Here is a 21,182-nt window from a genome sequence, read left to right on the forward strand (position 1 = left end):
ATTGTGGGCGTCACCATCTTCTCCCTTTTGCTCAGAGAATTTGAACAGATGGGCAGCAATCACACAGGTAGGAATATTTATTGCAGAGGGGGTATTGCCTGTTCCTTTCTGCAATAAGGACATGCCTGATGCCAAATTTTTAAATAAAGAATTATGAGTAAATATTATTAGAAACCTGGGGAATTACTAAGTCACCATTGCATAGGTGAACATTTTTATATATATATATCTGGCAGACAGGTACATAAATATAAGCTTTCTGATGGTTATGATTCTCAACATTTTCGAATGCAAATTATGTGATTCTGCACTGCTAGATTTTAAGGGTGGAATGAATTAAGTCTTTTTGCTGGATACAAAGAGGCAAGAAAAACGATTCTTTTAATCTAAACTAATGAAAATAATGAGGAATGGAAGAACAAAAGACATTTTAAAAGCTCAGTACAACATTCTCCCTGTAAAGCAACAATGATCCAAAATTACCCAAAAAAAAGTCTTGGTTCACTTCATTAAATTGAACTCATTTTTTGTGCCTACTAATAGAACTTCCATTCTAGGTATGAGATATGTGGGTCTCATTCCCTAATGTGCCAGTGTCTTTAGCAGGCCTCACTATTGTGATTGATTTAGGTGACAATTATTGCATGTATTAACATTGTTTAAGCTTTTTTTAGTAAGAGAGGACCCTTTAACAACTGAGCAACACTGAGTAAGGCTGGAGTTCAGCTTTAAGCTATTTGTAGTATTAGCTGCCTTTTATAGGAATAAACCCATTTACAGATATCCAATAAATTAATATTTATAATACAGAGATTGATTACTAAAAGTTTATAACAATTGAACATTTTATACGTTCAATTACATATTTGAGTATTGTTTTAACTGCTGCTATTAGGAATGTCTCAGGTGAACACAAGTTTGCTATTTAATGGCATCCAAAAATAACTTTAGGCCTACGGCACACAAGCAGCTCTTTAGCTCTGTTTCTTATGCACATCTTTTTCTCATTGAACAGGGAATAAAAACCTAAGAAATATGTGCTAGCAAGAATACATTAAAGAAGATGTCTGTTGTGTTCATGTGAGTATCTTAAAAAACACATTTGATCACCAACTTTTTTTGCTGTTTTGGTTTTTAGTTTTGTGATTGACGGGAAACTTTTCAATGTGCTCATACTGAACCCACTCAGTGTCTAATATTCATTCTTGCTGCCAGAAATGTTCTTAGCATATGTCTCTAAAATAAAAAAGATATAAACAGTCACCAGTATGCAGTAAGCCTGTGGGCATAAACATGTTACCAAGGTATCTAATGCTTTATGGAAACTTTACAAGGGGTACCTTAAAGGTTTTAGGTCCAAATGCAAAATAAGAAATCATTATTTACTAAGCAGCAGTTATTCAGGTCAGAAAATGATCTGTTAACTACAACTACAATCTTGTGTTGATTGCTTATTTTACTGTTGAAATACATGCTCTTAACTTTAACTTTTTTTTTGCTTTATTTTGTTCTGGCAGTTAATGGATACTTAACTTATTATCACAGGCCAAGTGGCCTATAAATCTTTTTTTCTTTTTTTTGTCATCTGTTTCCTAAAAGAACACTGTGAATTTGACATTTAGCAAACATTCTCTGCAGGTGTATATTCAAAGTGCTCATGGTTTTGACAGTAACTGATTCACCACCAAAGAATGTTTGGGGGAAAGTCTTATTTACTACTCTAATAATAGAACCTATAGAATAAAACTGTATGTAATTCATACTGCAATGATAATGGTATACTGTTATGTAAAAAAAAATGGACTTTTATGGCTGTTTGGGATCCTTGGCTTACAATTACTAATGAGCCTGTCATAGAAAGGAGATTGGCGCAGGGCCAGCATGACTGGGAAGGAAGGTAGAGTAAGGCAGGTTCAGGGTTAAATGTGGGGTGGGGGGAGGACAAGGAGAGGTCAAAGCAAGGATAGGTTGGAAATGTAAATGGTGGGAGGGGGTATAAGAAATATAGGAAAGTGGGGGTGAGGTCAGAGGTCTGGACAGCAAGGAAGAAGATTCCCACCCTCCTTCCCTGTTATTTGAATTAAGGTCTTTTCACAGTTTATTTGGTTTGGGGGGGTTTGGAGGTTTGAGATCCTCAAGGGCAGTGCTTGGAGAAGGTGATGGAGTGGTTTGGAGAGCTATCCATGTTATGGGGTCTCCTAAAAATAGTTTAATTCATCAGCAAGTGAGTGATAGTTGTTGTGGGGTTAGTTTGCGTAAATAATATCATTCCCAAAGTGGTGGAAATACCACTGGGAGCCTTGTATATCAAGGAAAGGTGCAGATCCCTGGTTGATGGTATTGAAAGCGGTAAGACCTGCAACCTGAATGGGGTAATGTTATAAGGTTTAATGTTAATGTGTGAAGATTATGTGAAAATGTTTTGATATACATTTTTGTCCAAGAGGCCATTTGCAGAATACGCGCTGGTGTCATTATTGGGTTGAGACATGGGCTACCAGAGAAGAAATTTTTCCTGTGTTCTGTTGTACAGAAGCAAGTTTCTTTAAAGGGAATATGTAATGGTATACATATTGTCATTATTTATTATGATTAGAACTGAAATATGTAGGACAATTATAAAACAGCAAATTTGAATGTTCATTTTCTCCGGCCTTTGCAGCGCTAGGCCCCATGTTCGAATCCTGACCAGGGCACTATCTGCATGGAGTTTGCGGTTTCCAAAAACATGCAATGAGGTTAATTGGCTCCCCCCCCAAAAAAAAAAAAAAATTGACCTTACACTACATAAATGACATATGACTATGGTAGGGACATTAGAGTTTTAGCTACTTTGACGGACAATTAGTTACACTACTATGGACTTTGTACTTTGCCACAAGAATACAGTCATAGATCCCTTTTATGCTAATCACTATGAAACATATAACATTATCGTGCTACCATGTGAAAATAAAAATGTAATGTGTATCAAACAACAGATTATTCCTGTGAACTGTTGTGACTATTAGCAACTTTAATGGATTTGTCGCACACAATGACCTGCATATCCTATTCAACCTTTTGCACTTATGCAAAATACTTAAGTAATTTAATAACATACTGGGCAGGAAAACTAAACCTGACCAGCAATAATCATTTGTACAAACAGGAAAATTCAGATAAATCAGACATTTAATCTGCTTAGATTTTTTGAATACTTGAATACCATTAATATGCTTGCTGAAAAATCCCCACAAGAAACTTGGACTTCATGTAGGCAGTATGAATTAATTATCTGTCTCATTCACATCTAATTGTGCTGCATTTCTCCCTTTATTATTACTCATGTATGAATAAAAAGTGCCAGTACACAAAAAGTCACTTCTTCCCAATAATCAACCATTTGTTTTAAAACAATAGCAAGATTTTATTTGTTATTTATGTAGTAATGACAATACAATATATTATGGAGCCCATTGGTTTAAACTTATATTAAGGGACAATAAACTACACAAAAAATATTTTTGTAAAATTGTAATTCACAATAAAAAGTAGGGCCCTGGGCAGAGAAAGGAATAGGTGAGGGTAAGTCATGTCCAAGTAGAGGAGAGAGGGAGCAGATAGAAATGGGTTAAGGTTGGGAGCAGAAGTTCAAGAAAGGTCAATCACCCTCCCTGGTATTGACAAGTAGGGTTAGGGTAGGTCTGAAGTTGAGAGGTGGTTCAGGTCCTCAGAGACAGTACCATTTGGTAGTGTGAAATACTGTGGTTTGATTATCCAATGGTTGTGACTTCAAAAGGTGTTGTTCAGGTGATTTGTGGGTAAAGGCTATTGTGTCTGGGAATATAAGTCAGGTGTGTGGCATTCTCCAGGAGATATTGAGGTATGGGCACTGCTTTTGAGCACCAAAAGGGGAGTTTTAGGGTGTGCCATCAGGCCATTTTAGAAAATAGAAGAATTTGTGTATGTTTTGATATTAGTTCTTTGTGTGTAATATGTTCTGTTAATGAAGCAGCTGTTGAAACCATTTGACCAATTGTTTGTAATTAGAGGAATAGGGTAAATGGCTGGGTCCTAATGGATTGGAAGAGGAGAGACATTATGTAAATAGAACCTGTATGAGAATATTCTTGTTGGCTAGCTATTTATACTGGTGCAATGTATTCAGTACGATGCATGTAACTTTTTCTCTGGAACAAGTAAGTAGATCAGGAGTTCTAGCTTTTGAATTTTCTTTATTTGATGCAGATTTATTGAAATTTAGTCCATCTGAAAATTATACAGCCAGAGAGTGAATATAAAAGCCAAGTAACTTGCATTTTCATTACTTATGGTCACATCCCTTTGGTAATATTAAAAAGAAAAGTCATTATAGAACTAATATAGAACAGTAAATACAATAAAGTATAATTTTATAGTAATAGATCCGCTGTACATGATCGCAGATGACTGATCCCTTTAACACATTTAGACCTTTCTAAACTCACTATGCTTTGGCAATGATTCGTCTTACTATTGCTCTAGGTTGACTTAAAGTTCAGCATGCAAATCTCTCTAACCAACAAGCTCCTGATATGTATATTACAGAGAGCAGCTGACTTTAGATCATAAGAAAAGGCTGATCTGGATTTGCCATTAAATCCCTTCACTATTACCGCCTGCCTTTATGCCATGTGTCATGTCTTTTGAAAACAGCTCTGTTCATTGTAGTCAAATGTTCTGCAGAAAAAACAGTACATTATACTGCTTTCTAATTTTCTGGTTACTGCCGACATGCAATTGTAAATTGTTCAAAAATAAATAAATTGCAGTTTTAAAAATTATTTATTTTTCTAATATGCAATGCAATGACATTTGAAAGATATGAGTAGTGAATGGCCATATTCTTTTTTAGAATATGGTACATTTTTACTTATGGAGAAGACATCAGTAGCAGCCGCTTAGGTAATTGTCTAGTAAAACCTCTTTTCCATTTGATTTTTATCCCAAGGTCAGCCTATGGCAAGTCAAATATTGCAGACTTCTGATGGGCACAGAATTATTAAGCCATAATTAGATTGATTTTAGACACTTATATGTTTTTTGAGAGGTTAAAAGGAATCATAAGCAATATCAAGTCACCAGACCAGGCATCTCTAAGTAGTATCTAGTAAAGTACTAGTAAAGAAGCGTGGAACAATCAATTGACAGCCCAGTGTTATTAGATAGGGAAAACTAAATATGCCTGCTTTAGTGTACACAAGTACATATGTGTGAACAATATTTATATGGGATCATACTTGAACTTTATTACTAGTTCTATAAGGAATAGTACAATACATGGCATTGATAGAAAAGGTTACTTTAGTAATAATAAATGTTTTTTTTTACTCCGTGCCCTATTTGGGGAACCAGGTACATCTCATCTGTGGTTTTGAGATCCTGGAGAGAGGAGTCACTCCTAAGGTTATCTATGAAGTTTAATAAAAGTAGAGGCATCCTACAGTATTTTACAACAGAAATGAACACATCAACAAAAGCTAAATCAGGATATTTTACTTACATTTCATATATATCTTTCTAGACAGAAATAAAAGATTCCCATTGGTGATGTTTTGTAAGGAGCATTTTCTGGGTCTGTCAACCTGATTCTGGATTCAGTATTAGTAAGTGATCTGAGGATTAATACATACTGATTTTATCTTTAATTATCCTATATCCTACATAATCAGGATGATATGCTAAAGATGTAGAAAATGTTGGACAAAAATACAAGGTTACTTAACATTAGATTATTGAAAAGAATGAAGGTTGCCTTAATTCACTTTGTTAAATGAACATTCTGTGTAAATCAACCCTACTTTCGAAGCATTCTCTTAAGAATTTTGAAGAGCACCTTCTAAAACAATTGCTCGATTGGTACAAAAATGGTAAATGAAGATATACTGCTTCACAAAGCACTACTTTTTCAGTTGTGACAGATCTTTGAAATATTCACGCACATATCAAAAAAAGTGCAGCTTATACCTATCTCACATATGGAAACATATCATTTAAGTGAAGCAGCGCTGTCATTTAAAATACGTTGATAGCAAAGCAATCAGTCCACAGAAGCAACTAGTACTATATCTTCTAGTGTTCTTTAAGAATACATTTTCTGAGAGAAACCAAGAAGCTGCCTTATAAATGTTAGTTACCTGACTGATAAGGCATACCCATAGGCCTCAATAAGTTCTTGGTTTGAATCAATGTGTGTTCAAGTAGCTGCGGTGACCCCTCCTCAGGAAGTCATTACAGTGCAATGATACCCTGTGCTCAAAGTCTTCCAATAATGCAGGTTGAATGAGAGTTTTTTCTTTTTCCAATGGCTAGGGCTTTTTTTTAAAGCATAGTATTTTAGAACAATATTTTTATAGTACCATTTTTTACCTACTGTTTTATTGCATTGCCAAAATCTTTTACATTCAATTTACTTATTTAAGGCCCATTTAAACCTTTTGCATTGTGGTGTCATCCGTTGTATACACACCAGCACACTTACATTCACCTGCAGTCCATTGCTTATAAAAGGATATTTTTTTTTTTCGACTTGGCAATTCATTTATTTTCTCCCTAATGCAGACTATGTTCATTATTGCATGCAGACGTAAATGCGCCCTCAAACCTTGTTTACTAAGTAGCAGCTGCTTCTGCTTTTGGTTCAAACACACCAAAAAATGGATAATACATACATCACATCCTAAGCACATTACATCTTCTCCTAAATACACCTGAGAACATTTTGCCTGCTTTTGACTAACTTAAGCATTTAAATTGTCATGATGATGTTTAAAGTGCAATATCTAGATTCCAATTCATCCAGCAAAAGTATTTCAATAGACAATTTTTTTCTTTTCTGCTTTTTTTAATATCTAAATAGTTCCTTGGGTACCTGGTAATCTTCAGAGATGCTGCATTTCTCAGTCAGGGATGGGAAAAAATTGAAAAACACTTTTCTGATACCACCGTGTTTCAGAGCAAGGAATGTAGGACAGTATTTTTAGGAACAAAAGGGTGTGTTATTTCCAGACTTTTAAGACCACAGTGATATTTGGTAGACAAGTGGGACAAATTCATAGCTTAAACACAGAGACAGGCTACTTTTAGCTGAATACAACTAGATAAAAAAAAAACTGTTGCATAGCTGAAAATAAAGATCTTTATCCTTGTGTTAAAGCTTTGTGATTTCAGCTTGTGTTGCTGATCTGATGAGTGAAGTGACCATGGTAATTGCAGGAAACTATAGGGTTCAGGATGAAGGATAGGTTGATTTCCTGGAACAACATGCTCTAAAACCAGAGCAAGAGCAGAACATTGACACGCCCCCCCAAACATATGTAAACACAGAAAATATATATTAAAAAAAACCTATGCATTTTAATACTAGTCATCTTCCCTTGAAGTATATGTCTACTAGTCATGATGTTGCAGTGCGTTGGCTGCTTCCTCATGCCACAAAACTGTTGCCTCTGGGGAGAAATATATCTTCTCCCAGGGGCAGCCCCATAGAGAATGAATAGGAGCAGTACAGTACTATTCACTGCCGCCAGCTGTCAAACATGCAGATGTTGGCTCTTTAAGAACCAGCGCTATGGTGCAAGTGACCGAGCATGCAAGTCGCAAGGTGCCAGCTGCTGGGAGCCATGCGGGATGACTCAATGCCGAAGCAGGTCTAAACCTGTTCTAAAGAAATGCATGGTTTGCGAATGTTGTGCTTTGTATTTCTCATGAACAAGCGCATCAATGATGTATTGATTAGTAAAACAATGTGCATTTACTAACATTTCAGAGTTCATCAATAAACTCTTTTTATGTATTTTATTAGAAGTCATGTGAAAAATAGAGAGGGTGAATGTAGCCTTAGAGGTAAAAAAAATGAAATTCAGTAAAATCTGATTGGCAGCTATAGGTGACTGCACTTTCTACATTTCAACAGCTCATGTCTGTTATGTCAAGGTGTGCTGTGAGTTATGCTGCAAAAACAAAAAATATAACTTCTGTTAAACATTTGCTGAGAGTTCCCCCCTTCTAATGCTATAGAAAGCTGAGGCGGACTGAATTCAGCAATTAATGTACTCGTCAACATTTTGCTAGCTGCCCATTACATAAATTCGTATAATAAACACCTTGGGCAGTACACATGATAGCAGTTGTCAGGGAGCTCATTTGAGACTAAGATGACTCCTGCAGCATTCTATGTTTGTCATCACTTGTAACAGCTTCAACTCAGGCAAGCTCCTCTGATAAAAATATTAAGAGAGGTTACGGAGCAGTTGTTAGATGGTTTCTAGTTGGGTATAAAGCACTGTTTTTAATCTAATAGCCTATTTGCATGAGTGTTTGACAAGCATTCAGGAAGTGTCATTCTCTGAATGCTTACCTAATGCATGGAAAACAGAAAGAAAATGTTGTTGGTGTTTGATATGTAGTTGATTGCCATCTGTAATACTTGGCATAACTGTCTTGCACTTTCTTTCTGGCTATGACTAATATTCAGAATATATTTGAAAATCTAAACACCACTGTATTAATAAAAGTATGCAAAAGTTAAAAAAAAAAAGTTTATACACTCTATCTCATTCTTTTGTTTTATGGACTAAAATAGATGTTTTGGAATTTATGTAATAAAATAGTTGCTTGTAAATGACAGAAAAAGCTGTTTTTTTAATGTTTCGAAAATTTTAAATGTTTTGACTGAAATCTTGCATTACATAGTTGGATTCGTCTCCCTGTTTGCTGGGGTGAAGATTGGATTGTCTAGATCAGTGTTTCTTAACTAGGATTCCTCCAGAGGTTGATAGGGGTTCCCTGAGCAAGAGAGGTTTAAATGACACCAATGATCAGTTTTTCTATATATAATTATAGCAGGGGTTTAGTTCAAGGAGTTCCCCCATGTCAAAAAGGTAGGATGACACTGTCCTAGGCTTAACCTGGTGTGCTATTTTAGTTGCTTTGGCTTGTCAGTAGCAACCATTATTATGCACAATGATTTTTCCCATTTTGGAGACTTTTGTATAATAGAATCAATCTGCAAGAGATGAGTTTTCCCGGCCCCTCTCCTTTATTAGGTCCCTTTCCACTGTAGGTTTTTATTTTATGAAGAACTCTTTAAGTCAGGGTAAAGAGCACTGGTTGCTGCATGGTGGTAAAAAATTCTCCAAGGGCAGTGGGGAGGAAAAGAACATTTTTGTCAGGTCTGAGATGTTAGGATCAGCCATGTGAAGAACACAAAAAGTCACTTTCTTCTGAGTCCAACCAAAGACTGGCACCACTGTGACTTTCTAATCTTGTGTCTGATCCAGTGATCATGAGCTGTTAACCTGCATTTAAGAGTTATTAGTAAAGTTCTTTTGCACAAAAAAACCCAGCACCACAACGATACCTGGGCAGGTGGGAGATATATTTAGTATGATAAGGGAAATGGAATAGAACCAAAATCTCTGTGTTTGATTGCTACTAAAGGCAAGGCAAGATGGCTACACTGGGTGGCATCTTTCTTATTTAGTTAATGAAAAGTTTATACCTGAGACAGCAAGGAGAAGGTTAGATCATAAGATGAATAAGCAAAAGTAATTTGTCCTAGATTTGGACACCCAACTGATATTACCTATTTAGTGATGCAGAAGAAGCTGGGTATTGTGAATGTAAACTCTATTCAAATATTAAAGAATCACCACATATTTCAAAACAAGACCTATTCTTCAGAGGACACTTTCCCTCAGTCCCTCTATTCACTGGGTGGAGGTCAGGTTTTCGTTTTTTAAAATTAGCATTATATCTTGCTGTAACTGAGAATGGTCAGATGTGTCCTTATGGTCAGATGTGTGGTTAATCAACAGGAGAGATAACTCCCCAGCCATGGTCTATTGGTCACATATTGGAGCAATAATAAATTATATAGGTTTAGTAAGTAGTATTAAAATATTCCTGATCACTAAAGATTAACCACCAAAGTTTAGCAATTAAAAGCTCAGCCTTGCATTGGATATGGAATAGGACGAGAATATTACAGTGTTTAATCACTGTATTATGTATATGATCACTGTTACAATGTACTAAATTATACATTATATGGGGAACATGGTTAAACTAGTGTTTCTCAACCAGGGTTCCTCCAGAGGTTGTTACGGGATCCTTGAGCAATGAGCAGTTATTAGTCTCAGGTTTGTTTATTTGACATGAATAATCTTTTTGGATATATTTCTCCAAGGGCAGTGGGGGTCTTGGGGACTTTACGGGTGACATTCATCCCACTAGCCAACAATGTAAGGTGCATTCTTTCTACTCACTGTTAATGTACTGTGAGCTATAGATATTGTAAATATACCAGGGGTTCCCTTAAAACCTGAAAGTTATTTCAAGGGTTTCTTCACATTAAAAAGGTTGAGAAACACTGGGTTAAAGAGAAGAATTATAAAAAAAAAAAAAATAAACCGTATACAAGTTTCAATTATAGGTCATAATAGATAAAGTGCTCAAAGTCAGGTTTACACATTCAACATCATGAAACACAAATCCCAGCTGTCGCATTTCGCCATTCGGCTTCTTCAGAGGATAGCGGGATACATGTTCATCAATGTTTTAGAGACTTTACTGAAGTCTTTACTTGTTTGAGGATACTCTAACAGGTCTGTGGTGCAGTTTTCTCAAATAACTTCATCTAAATAAAAGTAAACAGTTTTGCGTATATATAGAGCTTGATTTATGAACGCTTTCCAAGGCGGGAGAGAATACACTTTTATCAGTGAAGCTGGGTGATCCTGCTAGCCTAGAATGGATTTCTTCAGGGTTATTTGCTATTTTCTAGTAAATTCCAGGTTTCCTTGATAACCCAAATTCACTGATGAAAGTGAATTTTCTTCAGCCTTGGAGAGCTTTAATAAATCAGGGCCACAGTCTTGGGGAATTTCCCTTGGTAACAATTGTGTCTAGCTCCTTCTTCTCCATCCTCCAGCTACATACTGGATACAGAGCTCTCTATCCATTATGACAGTTGAACCTTGTATAGATTTGATGCAACACTGAATAAAAATTGTTTTACGACAAAAAAACTCTAATTTCTGAACCCATCTCTAATAAGAGTTTAAATTCTCTTTATCTTTACTTAGGGGTTGCAGTTTTCACATGCTATATCTTCCTATAGAGAGACGATCCCAGTCATACCAAAAAACTAAAAATGTTAGGTACATTTAGATGAGGCGCTAATTATTTCCCCCAACAAAGTCCTGTATTACAACTATTTTGTGCTTGTGTGTGCAGAGAGCAACTAACCATGCACAAGAGTTAAAAAAATCCTACAATGAAAAAAATGCTAATCATAATCCCGATCTTTCAGAAAAGGAGAGCCTGGAGCCCTAGCTAGAGAGCCTAATGTGCAGGGGGTTGCATGACAGGGTAAGAAGGGATTGTCAGGAGAGATAAGGGGTTAAAAAAGCAGTTGAGGGTGGTATACAATGGTGTACAGGGATAGGTGGAGTCGTAGGTGAAGGAAGGGGTAGGAATGAAGGTGGGAGGAGAAAAAAGTGCGGGAATGAGTTTTGGAAAAAAAGGAGCAAGCTTCCACGAACTCTGTGGAGCAGCTGCTTGGCTGCTGGCAGTTGGCTGGCTTTAGGGCAATGTTTGCTCAGTGATGTCTGGGTTCTGCAACAATTCGCGCTCAGTGGTCTTGGCTGCCGGAGCGTTTTAGTCCCAGTAGGCTCCAGGGGGTCCAGTGTCAGTTTAGGAGCCCCTCCAGGGACCCTCTGAGTCCGCCTGCGAAGCGCACTTCAGCTTCGGCAGGTTCTGGAACTGGGAGAATCCTCGTCATCGGCGGGACCCCGGGGTAGCAGGTAAAGGGAGTGCTGCCACTCCCCCTCTGGCTGCCCAGCATCGTGGTCAGGACTGGACGGGTGACCCCACTGGCGAGAGAAGTGCTTCAGGAGCCCCACATGGAAGAAGAAGATCAACGGAGACTGACCTGGATCCGGAGGTGGTCGGGGCTTCAGTGCGTGCCGGATAATGCCCATGGGGATATTGTTGTGGATGGCGCCTGCGGTGGGGAATTAGGCACTTGACCTGTTCACAGATGGGGCAGGGTCGATCGGTTATGGAGCCTATTTCGACAGGGCATAGAGCGCAGAGCCATGGCCCTGGGCATGGAGGGAATAGGGATTTTGCAAGAATCTGACACTGAGGGAACTATTCCTTTTAGTGGTGGCTCTGGAGGTTTGGGGTGGTGGTTTGCAAAATAGGAAGGTGCGCTTCCACTGTGACAATTTAGGGGTGGTGATGGCTGTTAACAGAAACTCAGGTTCTTCCCCTCCGGTGGTGCGTTCGTTGAGGCACTCGGTGTTGCTGTGTTTGAAGTTAAATGTGTGTGTGTAGGTGGTGCAAGTGCCTAGAGGGCTTATAACTTGGTGAACTCTGTTTTTTATTTCCAGTGGGACAGGTTCCGGGTCTTGGCACCAGGCGCAGATCAGCATGGGATTCTTAGCCCAGAAGGACTTTGGAGGATAGCCTATGGCTCCTTTCTGATTTGATCAAGCGGTCTGTTTGTGAGGCAACCTGGGCGGCATACACGCAAGTATGGCTGGAGTGGTTTGACTTTTTTCAAGGGGCAGGGGAGGACTGCGAGGAGTGTGGTTTGGAGTCAGGGGTGCTGCTGTTTATGGTGGTGAGTAACTTTCAATGGGGAGTGTCGGGGGAGTCCATGGGCAGAAAGCTGTCGGCTTTGGCTTTCATGTTTTAGTACGGCAGGCACTCAAGGGGTATGGACAGGGGAGCGGCACATAGATAGGAAGTGGCCGGTTACCTTCCAAATGCTGACCCATTTGATTGACACTTTGGAACAGGTATGTGATACTGGGTATGAGGTGCGGTTGTTTAGGGCGGCTTTCTCAGTGGCCTTCTTTGCGGCCTTGAGGATTGGGGAAATGGTGAGCCCTAATAAACGCACAGCGGGGGGTTTGGATGGGAGGGATGTCGTCTGAAGTGGTGCAAGGATGTGGGTATGGGTGAGAAAGTCTAAGACTGTCCTGGAAAGGGGTGTGACTTACTCTTGACCGGGTGGAGAGGTCCACAACAGGTTGAGGGGACGGTGAAAGATTTCAGGCATGTGCGCCCTACTCTGGGGGGTCCGTTTTTTATGCATTAGGATAGATCCTTCCTGTCTTATTATCAGTTTGTGGCTGTTTTTAGGAAATGTTTATGAGAAATAGGTTTGTGTGCTGCTGATTATGCTTCACACTCCTTTCGGATTGGGGCGGCTATGGAGGCAGCCCAATGGGGTTTGCAGAAGGAGGTGATTATGCTTTTTCGGTGGTGGGAATTGAGCCCCTATCGCCTATATGTGAGACCGCAGGAAATGATCAGGGACATAAAGTTTTATTTCCTACATCTGCAAATGACCTTGCCGAGCACAGTGCTTGTGTGGTTGGACATCGTTGCTTGGTTAGGGTGGAGACATGCACGCTATGTTGAACGCCTCAACAAGGTTTGCATAAAACTGAAAAGGGCCGTGGGTAGGTTTGTTGTGTGGTACATGGGTGTGGTTGTGCGCCATGTGGAGTTGGAACAGAACCCGGCTCTTTATTTACGAGGGCATGGCATGCACCTTAATGTCATGGGGACTGACTTCTGGTTGATGGGCCTTCAGGAAGATTTTCAGAGGGCTGTGAGAGTGTAGAAGTGCTCACAGACATGAGGGGTCATGTTTGCGGCTTGGTGGGGGGTTGGAGGTCCATGGGGGTCCTACTGAGGGTAGGTAAGGCATCTCAATGGGAAAGGGCGGGGGCAATCCCATTCGAGGTATGGAGGTTTCCCATGTAAGGAGAGCCCCAATTTGACTTAAGGTGGTCATGGGGGGCTGCAGTAAATACTGGATACAGTGTAGTTGTCCCCGAGCCAGTTGAGTGCAGAAAATGGATATATCCAAAATAAGATTTGGGGTAATCCCTTTCATGGACCTCTAACTCATAATATTATTTAAAAAATGGGTTCTGTCATGTGGTAATATGTTACAGTTGTTGTAAATTGTGTTTTACAAAGAATGTTTTATGAATAAAAGGCTGCTTTGGCCAGTTTTGGACCCAAGATTGGCGAGTTGTGTGGTATTTTGGGGAAGGTAAAAGGGGCTGGTCATAGAGCACAGGTGATGCATGTCTCCTGGAGTTATCCTATCTACCTTAGTCAAGGAAAGTCTGAAGCCCTAGCTAGAGAGCGTAATGGGCGGAGGGCTGCATGACAGGGTGAGAAGGGATGGTCAGGAGGGAAAAGGGGTTAAAAGAGCCGTTAGGAGGGGTGTACAATGGTATACTGGAAGGTGGATTCATAGGTGAAGGGAGGGGTTGGAATGATAAGGAGGAAAAAGGAGAAGGAAAAAGTGTGGGAATCACACAGTTTTGGAAAAAGATGGTGCAAGCTTCCGACCTGCCCTCCCTAGAGCCAGGAAAATGAGGACTGCCATGGTATGTTTGGGCAGGTATACTAGGGGTTTTGGAGTGTTGGAGGGCATTAATATTTTCATACCAATTAAGGTGGGTTAGAGGTCCATGGCAGGAGGTTGAGGGTAGGTAAGGCATCTCAACAGAAAAGGGGGGATCTTATCCAAGGTATGGAGCTTCCCCAGGTAAGGAGAGCCCCCATTTGACTTAAGGGGGTCATGGAGGGCTACAGTAAATACTAGATACGGTGTAGTTGTCCCCGAGACAGTGGAGTGTGGCTGGGGGCCTGGGCAAGAAAATGCATGTATCTAAAATAAGATTTGGGGTAATCCCTTTCATGGACCTCTAACTCTAAATGGTATTTAAATTTGTTTTCTGCCATGTGGTTATTATGTTACGGTTGTTGTAAATTGTGTTTTACAAAGAATGTTTTATGAATAAAAGTCTGCTATGGCCAGTTTTTTACCCAAGATTGGGGAGTCGTGTGGTATTTTGTGGAAGGTAAAAGGGGCTGTTCATAGAGCACAGGTGAGTACATGTCTATTGGAGTCATCCTATCTACCCTAGTCAAGTAAAATAATATACATTAGCATTAGGTATTAAACACATATAGAGAGGGGATACACAGTACTTATGCTGCATAGTACAGTCAATGATATTATAACACATGTCCCATAGTTATCTGTTATTATCCCCATGGATCTAAAGAAAATCTTGCAGAAACCTGTCTGCTTACTGTACTTCTGAGCCAGGCATTAACTTAAGTGCTTATTGATACAGGAAAATATCAGGGAAGTCAAACTTGAAGAGAAATCGTGCTTGACTGAACAAGCTTACACAAGAAATATAAAAGCAGAATCTTTTCGCTCACTCATCTTCACAACTAACTAATGCCATCCAGTGGCAATGCCTCAGATTGTCATTTACGCTGTGTATGGAGGCTGGATTAATGAACAGCACTTAAAGCTGTGACATTCTTAATGGCATAAGGAGGTAAAGTGGTCCTAATTCTAAATGAACAATCTCTGAAGTGGGATATACCTCAGAGGACAAATGCGAAAATCATCGCTGGATGGATTTTTCATTTTATTTCCTATTAGAGTTTGTTTAAGTAGAGAGCTGGAGCCAGGAGATAACCAATAGTGTTACAGTTGTGGCTGAAGAAGAATTTACTATTTCCATGAGTACTGACAATAGCAGTGAAATGTTTACTTATCACTGAATGCACCTGCATGTCTTTACTGTTTGCAGCTCTTTTTGTACTGAGATGTACAAATATTAAGTTAGTGACATTATATTATAAGTGCTACAGCGTTAAATAACCCCTTGTGAGCAGCACATAGTATAGTCTCATATTTGGGCCTAGGTCTCAAAATCCTCCAAACGCCTAATCAATAGGGCTGTTTAGGCAGTGAGATCAATGTAAATTAAAGAGAACCTCTAGTGACATCATATTAACATAAATAAAGTGTAGGTAACTTAACATGAATTACATGCAATGCATTTTCATGCATTTTTACAACGATTGCAATGCTTTAATATCATTTCTTCCATTCTTCCACCACCAATAAAGATAATAAATTCCAAGCTATTTATCTTTTTTTACCAGGCCCAGTTAAATTACCACTACCCATTAGTAAGGTAAATATTGAGTTGCTGAGAACCTGGTGGGCAGGGGATATCACATTTGGCAAGGCCTGGCTTACCATTGGCCGGTGGATGGTATGGGAAGATGGCAAACCCAAGTAATTTACCTGCCTGCTATTTACCTTGCCAATGGTCATATCACCAAATCACTCTCCTTCCATTGGCTCGCATGGTATTGGCAGGGGTGGTAATAATTGCCCCACTGCTTCCTGTAATATTTACCTTACCTATAGACAGCGGTGAAGTCACCAGGCATGGTACCTTAAGCCAAATAGCCCAGAATTTGTGACCATAATAAAAAAAATGTAATACTGACTTCCCTTAACCTATTTCTTTTGCACTGTATGCAATTGTAAATTGTTTTGTTTGTAGATGTTTACATCCAGTAATGTTATGAAAGTCACAAAACAGAAATTCAACAAGCTTTATATTTTTTGTGAAATAAGTTTAATTTTCTATGTATTAAATAGAGTGTTTATCGCTTTTTAGATATATTTGCATTTTCTTATGATTTTTTCCCCTAAATGCACTTTGCTATCACTGATGAAGATCAAGCTTTGGAAGTAAAGAACGGTTTAGGGTTTGGGCTATCATTAGAATTATAACTTTCAGCTCACAAAAAAGGTTCATAGATCATAGTCAAAAGGAATGTTGTTCATTTTCAGGAGCTATTTAAAGCCAATTGCACTCCAAAAATGACCAGAAACTTTCTAAATTTCCTTTGTCTTGACTCCAATGCATTACACCAAAGTGGTATACTTCTATCCTGAGCTTAAAAACGTTGCTATTGTATATGTGATTAAATCTTACTGTGTAAGTTTAAAAGTGCTTTTGATTTCTAGACAAATGCATAAATGTACCATTTTACCTCGTATTTGCATTGGTAGGAAAACTTCTCTCACTGATTAAAAAACATTTTTAACAGTATATTGAACACTCAACTGGATCAAACAAGAAAAGTTCATTCTGAAAGTTATATATCCTTTAAATAGGAATATTTCATCCCTAAAATGTCAAAGTTTTTTTCTTAATTGGACAGAAACAGGCTTTCAATTTATTTTTACAGCATTCTTATGCTGGTGGCTAGCAAACAAGGTAATTTATTGACATTCTGTCAAACAATACAAAGTTAGTGTCTTATTTCTTCAATTTAGCCAAGGAGAGAACATAGCAGAACTGGTAGTACCAGAAAAAAGTTGTATTTTGTAAGAATATTGAGACTTTAGCTGAACTACTACTTCATTCCACTCAATGAAACTCAGTTTTGTGACACACATGACAGCAGTGACACTGGATATTAGCTAAGTGTAATGTTACAGAAAAAATATACTATTTTTACCATATCGTGAAAAAACGGGAAATGATCCATTGGTAGTTAGAGGACACCGTTGGACATTTATTCTACTAAAACTTTGCAAGCAAGCAACTAATTTCAAAATCTTCACCACTGGGGCCCTGTTAAATTAGTAATAATACCAGTTTTTAGTAAGTTTTAAAAAGATTTTAAAACTGAATACATTTAAAATGAATATATTTTAGTACCCAGGACTTTGTGATCTGCAATTACGGACAGTGTCATCAATTATCTTATGACTCTGCTACCTCTAAGAACAAAAGGGTGTGATTTAACTTATATCCTGGTTAGTATTTGTGCTTATAACTGTGCATATATTATCATCTCTTTCACAGTATTTGTTCATGTTCGGTGATACAGCAAGGCTCAAGTGTAATCCAAGATCATATAATATCAAGATTTGTTTCATATACGAGATAATGAATTCTAAAGCTTAAAACCTTTTTTCAATTGACTTTCTTTTTATCATTACCTAATTGTTGCTTGCTTAAATTTGAAAGTAGACAATTTAATAAAAATTGATACATAAAAGGGAATGTTATATTTTTAGATTTGTATTCTCTAAACTTTTATTACTGATGCACAAAAGACAATGTGATATAATTGTTTTTCTACCAAAGCAAGGTGTTATAACAATAACACAATATATGTGCACAAATATGCTACACTGTCATCCACATACAAAACGATCTGCATTTTAATGGTCATTCAAGAAAGCAGTCCTTGGTAAGTAGCCTGCAAACCCCACAGAATGTTCTCTTCTTACCCCAGCAGTGCTCTGTGATTGGAGGTCATGTGACTGCGACATGTCACCTTACCATTGTCCTCCTGGCTTTTTTTTATTACAACTGACACACAGGTATGGCTGCAGTATGAGTGTTAATATATTTACATTTTTCATTCCAAGCAAAGGAACAGGCTAACTTTAAAGGATATGTAAACCCTAAAACAAAAATATATTGCAGCTTACCATTCCAGTGATGTGATGGCTGGCTGTCCTGGTTTTCATTTTTGCAAAATAAAAACATTTTAACTAAGTACAGAAAATACCTGCTGATCTTGCTAGAAATACAGTGTCCAGTAAGCTGAAACAGTATTACCTGCAAACCATTGATTCCATTTTCCATTTCCTGCATGTAATGGAGAATAGGGCATACTTTAAATTCGGCTAGGGTGAAGCTTTTCCTTCCTTACACAAAACAGGGGAGAAGTGAGGTATTTGTAGGGTTACCAGATGAGAATGAAATGTTAATTGACACCTTTGTCTATTAGTGTGGTATTGTAAAACACTCCTGCTTGTTAGTGTTTCAGCAAAACATACCCTTCACTGGATTATATGAAAACATGAAATTTGTTTAATATTTTTTATACTTTAGCTGTACATCATAAAACATACAGCTGGAACATAGCATAACGTAAAGAAGATTTCTAATTCAACATTAAATCTAAGTTTTTTCTGGCCCCGGTTAAAAAATGGCCAAAATTATTACGTGACAATCAAAGTCTAACAAAATAGTGATCTCCATAAAAAATAAAGTCTAGTGTTTTTTTGGAATGGTCACCAGTTTTAGGAAATTTGAAGTCAAAGTAAGTGGCCCAGGTTTGTTTTATTCCAAATATGGTAATTATCCAAATATGGTATGGTAATCAATCATTTGATCAGCGCCGTACAAAATCTGATTTTCCTTTTGTAAATGTTGCATTTTAAAAGTTGCAATTAGATCTGAAAAAGTAGACAAAAACAAGAATTGTTCTAATATCAGAATGGTGCTTCCTTATAAATAGGCCTGTTAGGAAATGCTTATCTGTCCGGCAACTCCGTGCTGTGCACCATCGCAATAATAAACACTGTTCTGTCCAGCAATGTCAATTGCAGCAGCCAGGAGAACTAAGATAGCAGCCTCTGCTTCCCTTTAGTTGTGCAGCCTGATGTATTTTTGGCACCCCCAGCATCCATTGTTGGGCTGTGCACAGCTGAAGGGGATTCTGGGGACTAATCAGCTCCTGACTCGGTCCTGCACTGCTATTGGCTGCTGAGACTCTAAAGCCTCTCTGCTCCCAGTCACCAGCGCCTGTTATAGCATCTGCTGGGCTTACCTGTGGGATTTTGAGTAATTCTCTGTTACTGACCTGTGCCTGTTCCCGACTATCCTTTGGACTCTGTCTGGACTGACCTTTGCTTGTTTCCCCGACTCTGCCCATGACCTTCCCTTTCTACCTCGCTTGGTGGACTGATTTCCTGTGTTTTGACTTTGGCTTGTTTCTGGATTTCCTGTAAATTCTGTACTCTGTATTTGTGGGTTCTGGTCAGCTGCTGACCTATCTCCAGACACAATCGCTTGCGAGGCAACCAAATCCTGGGAGACAAAACCAGTGTCCCGAGGCTGAGCGGGGTCTGCTATAGGGGAAGACTGCGGCGTTGGATCGGAGGACTGGTATCTGGGGAATACTGGTACTGACCAGGCCTTACAATATAGCAGGCCAAAAAAAACTACGGAATAGATAAGATAATTTTAAAGGAGGAAAATCTAGAAAAAAAGATTCTGAAAGATTATTCCGCTTCTGATCACTCATGTGCCATTCATACAGGTATTCCCCTTCTGATCACTTATGTGCCATTGATTGTCCCCTTCTGATCACTCTGTGCCATTCAAATTCCCCTTCTGATCACTCTGTGCCATTCAAATTCCCCTTCTGATCACTCTGTGCCATTCAAATTCCCCTTCTGATCACTCTGTGCCGTTCAAATTCCCCTTCTGATCACTCTGTGCCGTTTACCCCCCCAGTTTTGGGGAAAAAAAAGTGCGTCTTATACAGCAAAAAATACGGTACCCACAGTTATGGAGGATCTCCGCCAACAAATTCACTTCCTGACAGATGCTGTTAACCAGTTGGCACAGCGCGTGGCTGCTCAGGAGCTTCAGAGTCAGAATCTGGATCCTGCTGTGGTGGCCCCTCGTGTGGAACCCAAGATTCCTTTGCCAGAAAAATTTGCAGGGGAATGCCAAAAGTTTGCAAATTTCATAAATGCTTGCAAGTTAAATTTCCAGCTGCGGCCGCTCTCATCTGGCACTCCTAGTCCCAGAAAGTGGGGTTAGTGATCTCCCTTCTCCAAGGGGATTCTCAGACCTGGGCCTTTAACCTGCCTGTGGGGGACCCAGCTCTCTCCTCAGTGGACTCTTTTTTCAAGGCTATAGGGATTCTATATGCTGACCCAGACCTGGCATTAACTGCCGAGGCAAAAACTTTGTGGACTTTGGCAAGGTCACAGGCCAGTGGAGGAGTATGCTGCATAGTTTTCGCTGCTGGGCCATCAATTAATGGTGGAACGATCCAGCACTCTGCAGTCAGTTTCACTTGGGTCTATCCAGTTCTGTTAAGGATACTCTTGTGAATCACCCATTGCCGAATTACTTGGATCAGAATATCCATTTGGCCATCAGGGTTGACCTCAGGCTTTGTGAGCACCACAAGGAAACACTATTTATATCTGCTACACCCTCAGGACCCCCTATCACCTCTGAGCCCAGTCCTCCTCCTTCTCCAGCAGAGGAGCCAATGCAGTTGGGCTCCTGCAGGCTGTCAGCCACAGAATGATTGAGGAGAATGTCCCAAGCGTTCTGTCTGGTATGTGGAGAACCTGGTCACTTCGTGCAATCCTGTCCTCGGAAGAAGCTGGGGAAACTTTAGTGCCTAGGTGGGCCCCTGGATACCCACCCAGGCAGACAGGTATTTCCATTGAAGTCTAATTGTGACCTGTT

The 21,182-nt window shown here is 39.1% G+C and overlaps 1 long non-coding RNA gene across 1 annotated transcript in view; it reads left to right on the plus strand.

Moving 5' to 3' along the window:
* Positions 1-21,182, plus strand: part of LOC140332545 (uncharacterized) — a 122,730-nt gene that overhangs the window by 48,712 nt on the left and 52,836 nt on the right. The window contains exon 2 of the long non-coding RNA XR_011921163.1: positions 1,016-1,080. This is a non-coding gene — a long non-coding RNA (uncharacterized lncRNA). The remainder of the gene's footprint in view (positions 1-1,015; positions 1,081-21,182) is intronic.

Source organism: Pyxicephalus adspersus, chromosome 6 (genome assembly GCF_032062135.1).
Source record: "Pyxicephalus adspersus chromosome 6, UCB_Pads_2.0, whole genome shotgun sequence".
Taxonomy (NCBI): Eukaryota; Metazoa; Chordata; class Amphibia; order Anura; family Pyxicephalidae; genus Pyxicephalus; species Pyxicephalus adspersus.